Here is an 18,250-nt window from a genome sequence, read left to right as displayed (position 1 = left end):
TTGGGGGGCTGTAGCCCCCCGCCTCCTACGCCTATGAATATAACATTAATATAAATTAATCAGAAATTTCGCACCATTTTGAAACTAGACAGACTGCATGGTCGTTACTACGACGCAAAACTTTTCCCTCCTGCCTTTTCAGGTATATAAGGAAAACATCGCAGGAGCTGTCAATATTAGCTCACTCTTTCCACAGTACCGTGATACACAACACCTAGCTTGGAAAGAATAAATACAAATACACGGGTGTGCGAAAATGATCAAGCGACGAAACAATTTTTTTTTAGCTAGCTAGGTGGTTGGCTATTGAGTGTAGGTTTTTATATTGTGTTGTTGACTGGACTGTATTCCAAGCTGTTATAACGAGAGGATCGACTGTCAGGGTTTTTTTCAGTGATTATTTCAGTGTTGTGTCCTCATTTTAAACGTGCGGCGCCCGTTGACTGAGCAGTACATACAAATAACTAATAGTTACAGAGCCATCTATTGGCGTCTCAAAAGCCGTCCCACTCAAATTCGGCCGTCTTTCATTTTGATCTAGCCGTCTCAAAGACGGCGAGACGCATTGCTAGCTAAGACCCTGAATCACATTAATGGTTAGTATATAACAGTGATAGTAAGGTTTCAACAACCTCTGGTAGGTTTTTTGGATAGCATCTCACATCAAGGAATACTCTTTTACCTCCATTCACTCTGACTAAACGAATTTTGTAACAAGTTTTAACTCATCCACTCAGAATGCAAGTGACAGAATTAATCTCTAGTAAGGTCATTAAAATGATCGGATTCTTGCTGGATTAATCCAGTACCTGGTATGATTGTAATGAGCCATGACACAAGAGCTGCCTAAGCACCCTCTGGTACATTTTACTATTTGCCAAGCTTAAAAAAAATGCCTTCTGAGACTCAAATGAATAAATTCTTCTAGAACTCCTGACACTTCTAGAATGGTAAGACTGGAAGACAAATTGTTGGTTTGTATGACAGCAGCTTGGTTACCTACAAATATGTATTCTGTTTAGTTATTTATTTTCTTCATATTAAACCAAAAACTCGAAATACCATTTTAAATATTCCATAGTGCTGTAGAAACATTAAAGAAGTCAACTCAGTCTGTATTGCTGAGCTTTGAGTTAGAGGTATTTGTAATGAACACTCCATCAAACAAAACAAAAACCTGGATTAATTTGGATAGGTAACACACAGGTCAAAAAACTATGGATATATTCTTGAACTTTAATGTACTTTGTTTGTTATGATGTTTATTTACTGTAGTACAGTAGAGTTGACTAATTTACGCATTTGCTTAAATATTAGAAAATATGATTCAAAATGTAATGCAAATCACCTCCACCTTTGGTATTCATCTCAAGTATGTCTATCATATCAGCTGAAGATGATGGCTGGCTTTGCTTCTCACTTAATTCTTTGATATTTTTCTTCAAACTCCTGAAAAACTATCGCACACCAGTTCTAAGATTCACAATCACATCTTGTGAGGCTAAAGAAGCATTATTCAAGTAAAGTGTACACAAAACCAGTAACATTGAGAGCCAGGCACAGTTCCATGCACAGTTGTGTCACCAGATCCACTTTTTATTAAGTCTTTGTTTGTCCAAAGTTGAAAGGATATCATTCTTTATCACATATTTCACTGGGCACTTAGCTTAAAACTGTAGCCACCACCCAACCCCACCACCCTCCTCACACCAAGACTGCACAGAACAAAATGCTATATAATAACAGTATATATATCAAAATCAACTGATAGAAAAACATGTACTTTAACTCAATCAATGATAGAACAATGTCAGCATTTTTGAAATCCTACAAATTTATCAACATATAGACAGTACAGTGCACCATTGGTTCCTTAATTATGTGACCAGAATCCTTCATCATATTTTCTTCAGGCTTGATTCTATTTTCAGGGCTGTATCATTATAAGTCTTGTTTCTCAATAGAATATAACCCAGATTGTAGATTGCTAGTGGTATTACTTAAACTTTGACTGAATATTCAATGTGTCACCAGAAACTACTTTTTAAGTCTTTGTTTATCCTAAGATAAATTATACTATTCTTTATCACATATTTCACTTAGTTTGTATTGAAGATTCAATGCTTGCCTCAATTTCAGATTAATGATTGTTTATATTTCAATTAGTTTGGTATTAGTTGAGCTGTATATTCACTGTGGGAAGCATTATGAAACCTTGAACTCATCTTGTACAGTCTATAGATTTGTTTTCTAGTTACATTATTTTCTTTACATTGTTATTATAATTACAACTGAGTAATTTATTTTGAAACTACAGTAGCATACCATATGTTTATAGTAGCTGTGTTCTGTGTTTGACAATGATACATGGTAGAATGCAGCTACTTGCAGACCGGGTGATGACAATTTACATGAATAATAACATTATAACTGATGACCAAATGCATTTTGTTTTTTCTCATCATCAGGTAAACTGGAATTATTCAGTCCTGAGATAGACCGTATTAGGGATTTACCAGTTTCATATCCGGGTTACAGCTCTTGGAAGAATATGTACAGTTTACATGAGCAGGGTAATGATTGCATGGTCCACTACCTGATTCTTACCACATCCACCCATCCCCCTCCTCCATGAGAATACACTTGTTTAACTGGATATTTTTACTCCATGACATATCAGATGATCCCTCAAGGAAAATTTCCACATCGGAAAGTCTATCATCCAGCACCCCCCCCCCCCCCCACCAAGCCCCATCAATTCCAATTACTGCAAACCAAGACATAACATATGAACAATCTAGTTAGAATACTGCTAAAGGTTGTGTCTTAAACTCAGGGATTCTGTGAGACCTCTTTTGTTCAGTATTTCTCTAAATTGTAGCATCATCTCTACAAATTGTACCATAACTGTAGGTTTCAAGAGGATGACATTCTGATGCCAAGTACATCTCCATTGTCCATTGTTTCATAATGTAACAGCTTCATTCCTGTGTGAGCATATAATGCTAATGAAGGCTTCATGTTCACACTGTCTCCAGGTTGATTGGATATTATGTAATTTATGACAAGGTCCACCCATCCCATCATACTGTATTAAATAGTTGTCATGGATAATGATAGGTATTGAATATTGCACTATGACAAGCAACTGTGTATGATTCTATCACAGAAGATCGTACAACACAATATGACAAGTTCTTGTAGGATCCAGCATGTTTTGTCATCTGAAATCCTTAATGCAACTTTGTATTATTTTTATGTTCTTAAAGTTAGTCTGTAATTGAGTAATTATGTTATAAGAGTGTGTTTGGGTAGGGGGGGGGGGGGGGGTGCATCAGGTTGTTATCTATTGGCAAAGTTAGAAATTAAGTTACTGGGAAAGTTGTGAAAGCAAAAACAACAACATTTATGTAATAGAGCAGCTTCTGCTTCACACTTATATACCAATAGTTTGACAAAAGCAATCTAGACCAGTAATTAGGCCTAACTTTGCTTGACTTCAAAGTAACAGAATTACAAATTTGGTGTTCATACAAAGATGAACAACTTCATTGGCCTGCTGCACCAAACAACGTTAAAAGTACCAATTAGAATGTGTGCTGATCAAGTTAGTCCAATTCATAGGATTGCAAACATGTTACCAAGTTTTGCCTTTTGTTTTCTTTATGGATAAATTTCCAAAAATTATTCAACTTTAAAATAAAAGCGCCTTGCAATAAAATGAATGAACTTGCAATTATTGAGTCATTTTAGCATAAGCTTGTGTATCTGTGAGCAATGGAATAACTGTTGAGTAAATATTAAAAAGGCAAACTCAAAAACAAGGGATTTTATCGTTTGCATTAAACATCTAGTTCAGATATGTTTCTTATTGTCTTTGTCTTTATCTCCTCATTAGGTAAATGTGGATTAATCAGTCTTGAGATGATCTTTGGGGGTCACATGAGTGGATCTTGCACAGAATGGTTTACAATATGCTGATGGTAATGGTAAGTGTATAATTAGTGTATAGCAGAACTCAGGGGCGTATCCAGGGGGGGGGCGCAACAGGCGCGCGCCCCCCTATTGGCCGTCACCAAAAAAAAAAAAAAGTTTAGCAAAAAAAAAAAAAAAAATTGATGACGACCTTTATGTGAGATGTCGGTGATCGCTCAACCCCCCCCCCCCTCCCGTATGCTTTATTTTTTGTTTGCCAAAAAAAGGTTCTGGCGAAGTTCGGCGGCATAATAGTTTTAGAAACATAGATGGTAATTGTGTTTGTATTATCACTATAAACACTAAATGACATGCCAGCCATACTAAATTGTGCATTTTGTGTCCATATTTACTGGAAATGTTGCTTATTATTAAGGTCGAAAAATGGATCACATATGGCCATGGGCGGCGATCCTGGGTGGAGGGGGGATATATCCCCCCATGAAAATGGGTGGAGGGGATGTAATGCACCATATCCCCCCACCAAATGCCAGGGATAAGAATATTTTCATGCCTACATTTATGCATCTTCGTTAATGTACGGCTCTTTTTTAGCTTCATTTCTCGCCTACCATAAACGCAGTGCGATCTTTTCAAATAAAGCGTCTTTATAAAGCAAAATAGTTGACTGTAGGCTTCATTGGCCCTATAACAACAAAATGTATTATTGCGCCCACGGTATTGATATAGTACATATATGCACCCTCATAGTATTCATATAGGCCCTATATAGTAGGCCTACACACGTACATGTTCCCTCGAACAGCTGAGAATCTCATGTTACCAGGGTAATGCTTAATACACGTTTCACCTGGATGCCCTAGCAATCGGTACCTAGGAATGTAACTATGTGTAATTGTGTATTGCATGTGTATAGGCCTATAATAGCCTGCATGAGGCCATTTTCTTCATCGAATAATATAAAAGAGCTCTCGAACATTCTAACGTTGCGCCTGAAACAAGATTGACGGGCAATTTCCCCAAAATAACACCCGAAATTAAAAAAAAAAGTATTTTGGATCCTGATTATGAGATATTTCGGACATGACATCCCTATTTTAAAGTTGGGTATATGCCGCTTGGAAACCTTGGGAAGTGCCGTTTCCGGCCATCTAGAGGGTTTGTTAATCCCAAAATTTTCTTGTACGCTTCGCGCCAACTCATGGTGGCGCTACGCTTAGATAGTCAACAAGGTCATATCCCCTCCCCCCCCACTCGGAAGTACGGATTGCCGCCCATGCATATGACACCATTTTGTATTTCAGCCCTTCTTTGAAAGCAAAAATTGTACACCCCTCCCCTTAGACCCATCCCCCAGGACGGCGATCATTCATGCCTGGCGCCCCCCCCCCCCCTATTGGAAAATCCTGGATACGCCCCTGGAACTGGTAAGCTGGGTTGTAGTTATAATTAGATTTGATTCTGAAGTAAAAAGTGATTTTGTTACTGCCTAATCCTGGTGGAACAGTAATTGTTTTGAATCTTGCTTGATCGGCAAACTCCCTAAGGGCCTAGGGAAGAAGATAATGGCTTCAGTCTAACATACATACACCATATATTAGGCAATACATGTCATACATTGTATTGCTTACCATTGTGTAAAAGTACACAAAGAGGTGTATGTGCTTAGTGTACTGGGTCCATTTTTTGTTTTGTGTAGCCATCATAAATTAAGGAACAAAATATTCAGATGACTTGATCCCTTCTAATTTATCAGTGTGTCATAGTGTTGGGTGGCAGGTAAGGGTTGTAATCAGTCTTAACAGCGCAGCCAGACTCCTCTGGATTGTCAGCCTAACTTCCACAAATAATAGCCAGTAAAATGTATGGCAGGCTCATCAACAATAAATTTAATTCATAAGTGCATGTGCCCTAACAATTAAATATAGTCACTGCACACAAAATGAGACCCATACACACACTAAGTTAGAACCAAACCCACACTAAGTTAGAACCATGTAGAATGACTAACAGGAACCATTTCTACTTTTCCATCCTAACCTTTCCTACCCTTCCCCTCTCAGTACATCTAAAACCCAAGAAAATTGATGTCAAATTTAAATCTGAAGATAATCTAGGTTTTATGTCATTTGTCAATGAGCTTTATACTAAGGGATTACAAATGGAAGTCTTTAGTGGGTTTACTGTAATGTGTGGATATGTTGTAAGTCAGTCAGTAATACAAGACATGCATGAACCTTCTGGACCCTATGCATGTCCTCAGAGTAAAAAGTAATTCAGAATTCAGCTCTTAGCCATTGGTCAATAGTGTTGAAGGATTCTCTTAATGTGTTCTGTTTAAGATGTACATTATTTGCACTTCAGTTATAATACTGGCCATTTAAGAGGTATTTCTAGCAAACTCAAGCACATGTGCTTTCTACATTTACTTTCTGTTGCATTACTATGGATGATATCTCACAAATTTGTTAGAAAAATTCCAGCAATTTTCCAAATATGTCTTTTATTGGGGGGGGGGGGGGGGCTTCACAACTCTTGGGACGTAACATGGAGTTGATCAGATACCACTTCAAGTGTTGTAAATAACTGACTGTATAGATTACCTCAGATGCAAAACATATTCCTAAAGGGCAGCTTAAAGATAAAGGCAAAGGTGCTTTTAATAATGATATTAGTCCTGTGCTGTTAGCTATCTGTATGTCAGTTCAACATAATCAAAAATAAAAACAGAAATATAAAACAATATATATGCTGCCCTGAGAATACAGCTATACAAATATTCATACTTATTTATAAGACACAAGGAAAGGCATTGATGTCTGTCACAAAAAGGATCAAAGACGTGATGAATTTTCACCTTGATAAATCTAGAGAATGGAAAGAAGAGTTATGTTGTATTTTCTCTTAAACCTCCAGGTAATACAGTTATCAACATTTCTTTGGTACATTTCCTCCAGGAAAATAAAAGAAAAAGTCAAGTGGGAACACATCATTTATGAAATAACTTCCTCTGTGGATGAGTGTCTGGTGAGTCTTTACATTATCATTTCTCAACAGTCAGTTTGTGAAATGGTAATGGGTTGTGTTGGACACCTTGGTCAAATCTACAGACCATATGTAGGTGAAGACAGCTTGCCTAATCAGCTCTATAAATAACATCAAGTGCCCTTTTTTTTAAATCTACTTGTTTAATTGTGTAGAGCTAACAAAACTTGACTAAACACAATTCCTCTTTTGTATTATGCATTTGTGGATGGAAGATTTCTCTAAAGTGGGGACAGCTACCGATAGATACCTAACTTAACAGTTCATCAGAAAACTTCAACTTCTGTAGAAAATAAGGATTGCCCACACGCCGGACAAGCAAAGTTTTTCTAGTGTGTACCTTGGTCTGATCAATAATGTGTTATAAATTGAGAAATTTGAAGTATCAAGTCTTTGAAGTTATGATGTGCATTGCCACATGTAATCTTGGTATTGTTTTAAACCAATAATATAATAAAATCAGATGAGATTGAATGAATTAGGGATTCTCCCGGTATCTGCTACCAGCATTGCTATCTTTAGATCTTTCATCTCCATATAACTAGTATTACCAGTCGTCATAGTTTTTAAGTAACTTTTGAATATACATGAAGCAACAAGGTGCTATGTTCACTGCTACTGTATCCTAGATGGACCTACAGTAAGTAACATTTTACTCTTTAACCCTTTTCATTGCTCACAGGACATTTTTCTAAAATGCACACTTTTAATGTTGTATACATTTGCAAGATTTAAAGTTGTATCACACAATTGTAGTATTAATGATGACTGACCCCTCCCTAGCATGGATGTAGGCCTAATGCCCTGTCCCCCGGCCCACCCCACCCACCCAAAAATCAAATCGAGACAGAGGGTACAGTAGGGTTGCAACTATGTAATATTCGTGTTGACTTAAATCACCAGGATAAAATCAAGAGGAAAGGGGTGATCCCTCACTTCTAGAGAGAATATTTTTACAATAAATTTTAAAGTACAGTATATGAGGATATAACATCCATATATGCAGTACAAGATACACAGTTGATAAATCTTCAAGATTGTTTCAAGAGTGACAAAACATAGCACATGTTTGAATCTATGTACCCTTCATTTTTACAAATATCTTAAAGAATGGGGCACAGCCCTCCCCTTCACCCCTCTTCTGGATAACATCCCCCCACTGCAAAAAGGTGGTCAATCTCCTGGGGTAGAGCCCATTTTGTGACATGATACCATAGGGCATCAATTAGACCTTAAACCAGCCTTCCCTTTCACCCTTCCTCCAAATTATGACAAATGAAAGCACAAACTGTTTTAATATGACTTACAGTATTGACAGACTAATACCAAAGGAAATGCGATTTATCAGAACCAGAGATGTAGGTGCTCCTCTTTGGTTAACAAGATATTACATATACAGGTCACTTTATTAATTTTCATTTTGTTTGAAATGCACCACATATCCTTCTTTTCTAATTCTTGGTACATTGGTATGGTGCTTTGCTACAAGCTACAATCTTTCTGTGAACATTTCACTGACATGCTGCTGTATTGCTGTGTATGTTTGGTGCATTGAATAACCAAAGCCTATTCACCTTGTTAGCCCCAAACAAAAATGTTATTGATCCCACCATGAAATACTGTATCAGTGTAAACAAATATATTGATTTACTTGATTTTATCCATTATATTATTCATTGAATAAATATATTACACTAAACCATTCTTTTGTAACACTCTTCCCCTTATGCCAATCTTTGTTTCATAATGATTTTTCTTCATTGGTGATTTTTAAATGTAACAGTATTCCATATTTCGATATCAGAATATGCTATGATTGTTCGTTGACTAGTTACTTATATGTGCTATATTATTTATTTTAACCATAAAATCCAATAACTAAGTGACTTTCTCTTTTTTCTTTGCTTCAGGGGGGGGGGAGATGAGGTGTTGGCGGGGTGGCGTGACTTGTACAAAAGTTGTGCTAATATGTGCATGTGAGTAATGTAGTTATACTGGATTGATTGGCATGCATTGTATGTATAATGTGTTGATTTGCATACATGGTGTGTATGGTGTGTATAATAAGTTAATGTCAGGTGACCATGCAGCTGATGTCACAATTTTAGTTACGTCAAATTGACCGTTTTAAGTAATGTCATGTTTTTACTTTTTTATCTCATGTTTTCAGTATCGACAGAGAGAGAGAGAGGTAGCAGAACCTGTTCAGTTGCTGTCCAATCCACAATATTACTCAATATGGTGAAACGTTCCTTAAATATTATTGTAACTGAAGCTCTCTGATGCTTGCCATACACCAGACCGGCATGACTTTACAAACTTAAGAGAAGCTTTGTATGTTGAATCTTAGCTGTTGATTTCCGTTAACACTACATCTATATTATTATCTATGGTGTTTAAGGCCAGAGCCTGTTTACTTGGCTTCTGTCCATGATGTAGGCACAACCATCCATAATTTATGTTCGCCTCTATATACCGAACATTAACTTGAAAGGTAATGTAACACCTAATTAATTTAAATGCAATGAATTCCAATGACGGTTATTTAAGGCTAATGATGTATTAATACCCTCTCATATTTATTGATATGGTTGATGATTATTCATGAGATGCTGATTATATTGTTTACTGGTGAATTCCAGCGTGATTGATGGGACATTTGATAGAAAAGTTCAACAAAGAAAGTTATATTGTTGGGAAGTGGGAGGGGGCAGAAGGCTATAAATTGCAACATTCACTTGGGCAACCCCCAGTTGGTCCATCATTAAAGAACTGTTCATATAAGTGTGTTCCTCTTTGATAAGGAGCACTTAGAGTAGCCCTGTGACTGATGGGACATTTGCAGACCACCATTTTTAGGTACATTTAGTTAACTTGTAAGCGCTATCTCTGAATGAAAAGAATGAGTTGGGTATATACCCCTCCTGGTAGCTACTTTATGTAGCTATATCAGAGCACCACCATTGAGAGAATATTGGCATTAACTATTTCACACAGTGGCATTTCCCTTGTGACTGATTGGACAGAAGCTCTGTGACTGATGGGACGCTATCTCCTCCAAAATTATAGCAAATTTTGTTTTGCACTAACTTCAGTTTGCATCCACATATGGTGCCAAGTAGCATTAAACTTGGGTCATCTGGGCTCTAGCCACCCATAGTCATCACAGGTAGGGCCCACTCGAGTTGGCCCATGGGGGTGTGGGTCCCACATTGGTTTGCCATATGAGCATCCCATAGAAGCAACTGGCATATGTAGAACAGACACAGGCCCATGGGAAAACCTGTTCCATTCCACACTTGCTCTCTCATATAGCCCCATATGACTAAGTCATGGGTGTGTGATTTGTTGGGGCCTCACTGGGAAAGCTGTTTGGGCCCATATTTGGTGAGGTATGTTGCCCATGTATGGGCTCATGTCATCCCACTTCTGTGTATCAAGTACTGACAACTGGAAAAATGAAACACAATCCATATATGCATTTGAAACTTGCATTTTATTTATTAACAACAACAGAACGACCTGAGCCTTGAAACATGCAAACATTGATAATGAACAGGATACTAATTTTACAACATTGATGAAGTCATTTAAGTCACATGAGCTTTTGACAATATGCTGAGCTTAACCCTGGGATGCAAAAGTACCGAGATACTTTCAGTGGTGGATTAGGGTCCAATCTGCCCATCATATAGTGAAAGTCTAATACAATTTGTTTTGAGCCATGTTTTCCATTTTCCCAAAAATACTAACGTGGTCAATATCCCACGAGGAAAGAGCCAAAACTAATAGGCAAAGGGGCATACATATACTATAAAAAGGATCCACCTGGCCTTACCAATGATTGGATTGGACCTTACACCATTGAAGTTACAGCCTAGTGGTTCTGTGGGTACTAATTCACTTGTGTGACAGGTACTCCTGTGGTGATACTGCCAACCAGGAGTGTGTTGTACTGTACAGTGCTTCAGGTTCTTTTTCCCCCTGATAGACCCACCGGTTCCTTCATCTCGGCCTCATTGTTCTGTGATCCAAGAACATTGCATTCCTCAAATTTTGGACAGAAGGGCCTGTATGCAGTGATCCAGCCCTCTCCACAAACCTCTGTGCATGCCACTGCTGTAGATGATAATAGTTGTTATGTCATTCCTTTTTAGGAAATTAGGTATGAATGGAACGATACTATTCTTGTACTATTACTTTTAGGCATTGCAAACTGTCCAATATAGGCTATACTATCTGAACCATATACTGTGACTGATGGGACAGTGAAATCCAAAGATCTGACATGTATACCAATCTTGATTCAGGATAACTGTCACAGGTCAATGAACATTTCATCATGTCACCATCATGTCAGTGACACAAGCTGCTTTCAATAACATGGTCTAACAAATTAATTTGAAGAAATATACTGTACCTGTATTCTGATTTGCGTTTTCGTTCACGTTCTCGGCGCTCTTGTGTCTGTTGTGAAGACATCTCCCACTTCTTCTTGTGGGCCCACTGTTTGCGATACGCTGATTGTGTTTTTTTGTATGCATCATATATCCCCTGTGCTTTCAAACGTTCCCTCCTGTTTCGCTGTCTCTCAGCACTGGATTTCCCCATTTTGCATTACACCACACATGCAGCCTAATTCTGTGACTGATGGGACAGAAGTTTCAGGTTGTCTAGCACATAACCATATACACAATTGAAGAATCTCTGCTCATGCCAGATTAGGCCCTGAGTGATACTAGATAGATAGACCCCCAACAACAGCTGAAATCATTCTGTTGGCTTATGACTAAAACAAATGTTAAAAAACTGTGACTGATGGGACATGTCCACACTCATTTATATTCATATAGACACCTGTAACTTTGCAGAAGGTGAAAGGTCTCAAGGTGACTTCATACTCAGAACAAAGTTGGTCATTTCTGGAATCATGCCAACTATTAAAGGGGCACTCTGAATTTTAGGAAATTTTGCTCATTTTCGTTCCCTGCAGCACTTAACGGTTAAATGCATGCTGCAGTGAGGAGAAACACGTTATAAGCCAGGTGAAACCTGTTTTGGGTAGTTTAACTGTCATGTTAATCAAATATCTCCCTCAAGTGACTGCAACCTAAAGTTGATTTTTAGTGGAAAATGCATCAATTCCATGGAATTCACCTACTGTTTAAATTTAAGTCCTATTTTTCTTTGTTTATCATTCCCAGCTAGTTTCCGTTGTTCATTTATACTTGTATAATTATACTTTATGTATATTATGATGAATTGTTAGAGGAATGGATAGGGTGGGGAGATGGAGGTGTTTGAGGGAGATGGAGGGGGTTGGGTGGATGGGGGGATGGAGGGGGTTTGAGGGCGATGGAGGGGTTGGGAACGGAGGGGTTTGGGAGATGGAGGGGGTTGGGGAGATGGAGAGGGTGGGGGATGGAGGGAGTGGGGGTGGAGGAATTTGAGGGAGATGGAGGGGTTTGGGAGATGGAGGGGATTGGGGATATGGAGAGGGAGGGGGATGGAGAGGGTGAGGATGGAGGGGGTGGGGGATGGAGGGGTTTAAGGGCGATGGAGGGGGTTAGGAACGGAAGGGTTTGGGAGATGGAGGGTCTTGGAAAAATGGACAGGGTATGGGATGGAGGGGATGGGGATGGAGGGGTTTGATGGAGATGGAGGGGGTTGGGGAGACGTTGGGGGTTGGAGAGATGAAAGGGTGGGGGATAGTGATGGTGGGGGATGGAGGGGTTTTAGGGAGATGGATGGGGTTGGGGAGATGTAGAATGTTGGAGAGATGAAAGGGTGGGGGATGGAAGGGGTGGGGTGGAGGAGTTTGAAGGAGATGGAGGTTCAGGGGTTGGAGAAATGGACAGGGTATGGGATGGAGGGGATGGGGGATGGAGGGGTTTGAGAAAGATGGAGGGGGTTGAAGAGATGGAGGGGGTTGAAGAGATGGAGGAGATTGGGGAGATGGAGGGGTTTGAGGGATATGGAGGGGGTTGGGGAGATGGAGGGGTTGGAGAGATGGATAGGGTGGGGTATGGTGAGGTCGGGGGATGGAGGGGTTTTAGGGAGGGGTGATGGTAAAAGACGGTGTTCGTTCTATCTTTCCTGACATACACCTTTATTCCCATATGACTTCCCCTCACCATGTTTTGACTACGGCTACAACCATATGCCAGAACTTGTATTGGTGCGCTATGCGCCAACCGATGGTGGCGCTCCGCTCAGATAGAGTCATAACGGTCCTTTTTTTTGGAAATGACCAACCCAATACAATTTCATGAAAAAGCGCCTGGTATATTTGCACATCAAAGCACTGCTATGAAACATTTGGACGATATATAGTTTCTCGATGTTTCTAAACTGCCGCTAGGAATTCTACCCAAGCTACGGCCTGAAGTATATCGATGAAGTGAATGTGCCTAGATACCAAATAGTGCTTTTCAAATGTACTTATAATACCATATGTGTGCATGTTGTAGATATCTGGATAACAAGGTATTCTCGTGTGCAAAGTTTAGATGTTTCCATTTGGGTTTAAAGCAGCATTTTGCGTTTGGTCGCCGTTTTCTACTTTTTTGACATGTCCATCGAGTTTTTTACATATATCAATCACAAAACAGCAAACTAAGATATCAGCCAAGTTTTTCACTGCCAACATCGTTAATTGGCGAGTAATTAAGGATATTTGCAGAGAATGAGAAAAGTATCCTCGACAAAATTCCACATTTAAAATTGATCGCATACAGTACCCCAAACCCTCTAGTTTGAAGAGATGCAGGTTTAGTTATGAGCCGTTGCTAAAAATAGATTCAAGACTTTGCGTTGGTACAACCAGGGAGTTGTTATGGAACTCCCTGATACAACTGCCATATAGACTGTACACAAATCAAGCTTGCTGTTGTATTACGTATTGGTCAATGACGTTCGTAGTGTTTAAATATTCATATTATGGGCGAGGTTAATTGGGATCCCAACGGAAAATATCTTGGAGAAAAACAAAGTTGAAAGTTGCAAATTTTTCGACTTTTATGCCACCATTTGAAGTAAGATTTAAATAGATAAGCTAGTTATGTACTTAGTTATAGCATAGTGGAGTCAGTGAGGTTGAGAATATCATAGAAAAGGACGCAAAATGCTGGTTTAAGTTTCAATTTGAACAATCATGATTAAGGTTCTAAATAACATTAGGATGTGAAAAAGATAAGTCTTTCTTAATTAAAGTCTAATCTTGTCAAATGTGACTTTTATTAAATATATTTATGAATGACATATCAATTCAGGCACCAAACAAAAATAAGCCTGAAGATTTGTAGAGTCCGACCCATGGACCCCTGGCTGGGGTTCGCCCCTGGATCCCACCCGAAAAGGCTTTGCACTTAGTCGCTCGCCGACTCCTTCAGAGGATTGACGCTCCTGATCAGAGCATGATCGATTTTAGCTTAAAGCAGCTGGTTGTGTTTGTAGCTTTATCTCCTACGCATATACTGGTCAAGTATAATCACTCTCTACTGTTAACTTGTAGTAATAACTGATTAATGAAACAATATGCTCACAAAACTCGAGTCTGTCACAACAAAACTCTCAAAACAAACACAGAAACTTTAAGCAGTATGATCATAACAATCCGGTGTTACCATCCTCTATCGGTTAGTGGGGGGGGGGGGGGTGATTTGAATTAATTTGTCCACCATGAATGTTGAAATTAGACAAGAAGTTAGAGGATATGCAAATGAGCGAATAAAGCATTACATTAATATAATTAAGAGCGGAGACACGATTGAGGTGTTGTTATGATATGCAATATTTCATGACTTGGTCTGAACATGTCACAGAGGTTCACAATATATAAATGAGCACCTTTATATTGCTTTATCTGCCTCGATTTATTTTAAGCGAGAATATAGTATCGTGCTGAAAATGAAGCTTGCGTACGAAAAAATACCCAGATTAGTGAAACTATCTTTCACCTTTTCACACCCATGTCCCCCCCCCCCCAAAAAAAGTCTCCCATCTCCATTTTATACGCTCATTTCAAAGAAAGTGATTGACTTGTAGATTTGAGGCATAAGTTAGCGCTGAGTAAGCATCATACATGGAATGTGTAACATTCGGTCATTTTGCCTTGTTCTGAGTCACTGTGTACCCAGGGACGTCGCTAGAGGGGGTGGGGGTGTCTCACCCGCCCAATCTTGGTAAAACTGACGATAGTTGGAAAATTTCAGTGCCACAGTCGGAATTTCCGACTGTCGTACTCTAATTTTTCCAACTGTCGCACTCTAATTTTGCGACTGTCGCACTCTCATTTTCACATATTCTTGTAATATGTGATTGACCTAAAATTTTCGGTCAAAATTGACCTTTGATCAGTGATATTTACCACGTTTTCCTTGTCACATTGAGAAATTGTATCTCACGATCCTTATACTCCACCATACAAAACTTCGTATGATTTTGAATACTCTAAAAGAAAAATTCTAATAGAACTACTGTACAACGTTCGCCAGCTTCAATTCGGTTAATTTATGTATTATAGTCAGTTGGGGTAAAAAAAAACAAGGGGGTAGTTGGGGTAAAAAAAAACGACCCCTTTTTATAGAAGGGGAATATTTAGCCAAAGTTCCATTTTATTTTGGGTGATAGTCCTATATGTCTAGTTTATTATTATATAATTTCTGGAACTCTATGTCACTTCGCTGCCAATCACCGCTTCATCGAATCAAGCGAATGCTAAAATAGCAAAATTTGAAGGTTGTACCACATATCCGAAACTTTCTCCTGCATACCCAGCTTATATGATGTGGAGATTATTCCAGCAGTTACAGCATAGCAGTTAGTGATATTACACTCCCCCATGGTAGAATTACTCCAACTTCATTCACGCTTCATGGGGGGCCGTTTTTTTTTACCCCCAAAAAATGATGCGAATGGGGTAAAAAAAAACAAGTACTTTCCGGCTCCAATGTACTCCCTATTTTGCCCAAATGGATAAATTTTTCCATAATGTTGATTTTAGAAGTTAGGCAAATAGTTTTCATGTCTGTCATGTGTCAAAAATGTTAAATAATTGGGCAGAAGTAACTGAAATTGGCTCAACTCTATTGTTTCTACTATATTACACCACATTTGTGTAGCATCATATACACACTGTACAGTATGAATATAGCTGAGCATGACATATGACACGAGCCATCCATAATTACAAATTAAGACAATTTCACAATTTTTTCCCTTTTTCATGTAAAGGTAGTAGCTCATACTTAGATGTTATTATATGCAAACATGATTTAAAGATACATTCATGAAGAAAATAGCTGTTTTCTAGCATTGTTTTTTTTACCCCGCGGCATTGTTTTTTTTTACCCCGAATTAAGCAAATTTTGGGGGTAAAAAAAAACAACGTTTTTCGCCAAAAACGACACTTTCCATTTACAAAAAAGTTATTTTTGTTAGATTCTCTTTAAGAGAATCCCACTCCACACACTTGAACATTGGAACCGAAACAATACCTCTTACTCATCAATTTTTAGAGCAAACTTTAGGTAAATTGTTTTTTTTTTACCCCACTTGACTATAATTTTGCTATTGGTTGGGTTGACACTGTTCGCTAGCTTCAAGTAAGTTCAGGATATACATTGTATGGTATACGATTAAAATACTCAATGTTAATCTACGGAAGCTTAAAAGTGCCATCAATAACAAAACCTTTGCCCCATAAGTTGACATTTTTCAGTAAATTGTTTAGATAACAAGAAAAAATCTTATCAAAAATCAGAAAAATGTTGGATTGCTCAGTTGCTTTAACTGAGCAATTAAAAAAAAATCTGAAAATGTTTAATTGACAATTACTTATCATAGCCTAGCTCGTCAATTGGACATTTTTCTGCAAAATGTTTCATTGACAACTTATCATATCTCGTCAACTCAACATTGTTCTGCAAAATGTTTAATTGTTCACTTCATTCTAAATGCTCAGTTGGAATGAAGTGCACAATTGAAAGTTTTTCATGTGAGTGATAAGTATATTTCACGCTACTCATATTATTTATTTAACCTTCCGTCTCTCGATATTTACATAACAAACAAACAGTTTACTATATCACTGATATAGTTATCTGTTGATACTTTGATCCTGTATGCATATACGTATGCAAACACGAAAATTCTATGTAATAACGAGGGGCTCCCTAATTATAACATGGTCCTCTCTCGAAGACGGATGTCTAATTACAGTACAGAGCTCTGTATGTACCAGTATAGCAGGGAGATATCTCAGTGACAGCTCCCTAATTAAAGCTGGGAGCCCCCTCAAAGTAAGTTCTCTAATTATACCAGGGAGCTCTTCTCAGTGACAATTCCCTAATTATAGCAGGGAGCTCTATATGTAACAGCTACCTACTTATACCAGGGAGCTCTCTCAAAGTAAGCTCCCTAATTATAGCAGGGAGCTAATCTCAGTGACAGCTCCCTAATTATAGCAGGGAGCTCTATATGTAACAGCTACCTAATTAAGATTAATTAATTGCAATTATTATATACACTCATAATATATTATGACAGATCAAGTTATACCGAAGAACTATACTGTAAGTGACAGCTCCCTTTCTCTTCATTCCGTGACAGTTCCTTGCAAGGCATGGAGCAACACAGACACTACTGTACATTGTATGGCCCGATAGTCAGGTACTACAGCTCCATGCAGGGTCATAGATAGGTGTGTGCGCCGGATTTCAAAAGTGGAGGACATATTCAAACTTGTCCATGGATGGATTAAGTTAGGAACCTGAACCTTGGAAGGGGAAGGACTATAGAGGCGAACCAAAGATTTCATAAATGAGAGGATGATGCCCTGTGGTCATTCAAGCAGACTATCACGTAGCGGGTCTAGGGTCCAACCACCCTCCCCACCCCCAATAAAAGTTCAGACGTCAATTGGTGCATTTTGAGGCGTATTTAGAATATAAATGTCATCCATATAAGTAGTTCTAAGCGCAAGGCTTTGCTAATACATATTTTTTAAGGTTGAAAAAGAGACAGGGATTACTGTAGCAGTGGTGTAATTATGCACCGGCTGAACGCCACGACAATTCCGTGAAAGACGATGGGCGGTCGACCACCCTTCCCCCCTCCCCTACCCCTCCCCCTTTGGCTTGCCATTGTGTGTAGAGAATATACCATACACAAGGGTTATCGTTAACTGTCGTTACTTAATATATTATAATAATTATAATGAACCGTACTTATATTGTTGACAATTGTTTACGACAGATTATCTTAGTAT

At 38.5% G+C, this 18,250-nt stretch overlaps 2 protein-coding genes across 8 annotated transcripts in view; one reads left to right on the top strand and one right to left on the bottom strand.

The window, feature by feature from the left end:
- The window catches only part of LOC139970030 (uncharacterized), a 407,172-nt gene that overhangs the window by 190,029 nt on the left and 198,893 nt on the right, over positions 1-18,250 (bottom strand). The window lies entirely within an intron of this gene.
- Positions 1-18,250, top strand: part of LOC139970086 (uncharacterized) — a 343,535-nt gene that overhangs the window by 153,816 nt on the left and 171,469 nt on the right. The window lies entirely within an intron of this gene.

This window comes from Apostichopus japonicus, chromosome 7 (assembly GCF_037975245.1).
Source record: "Apostichopus japonicus isolate 1M-3 chromosome 7, ASM3797524v1, whole genome shotgun sequence".
Taxonomy (NCBI): domain Eukaryota; kingdom Metazoa; phylum Echinodermata; class Holothuroidea; order Aspidochirotida; family Stichopodidae; genus Apostichopus; species Apostichopus japonicus.
This window is presented reverse-complemented; position numbering and strand designations above follow the sequence as displayed.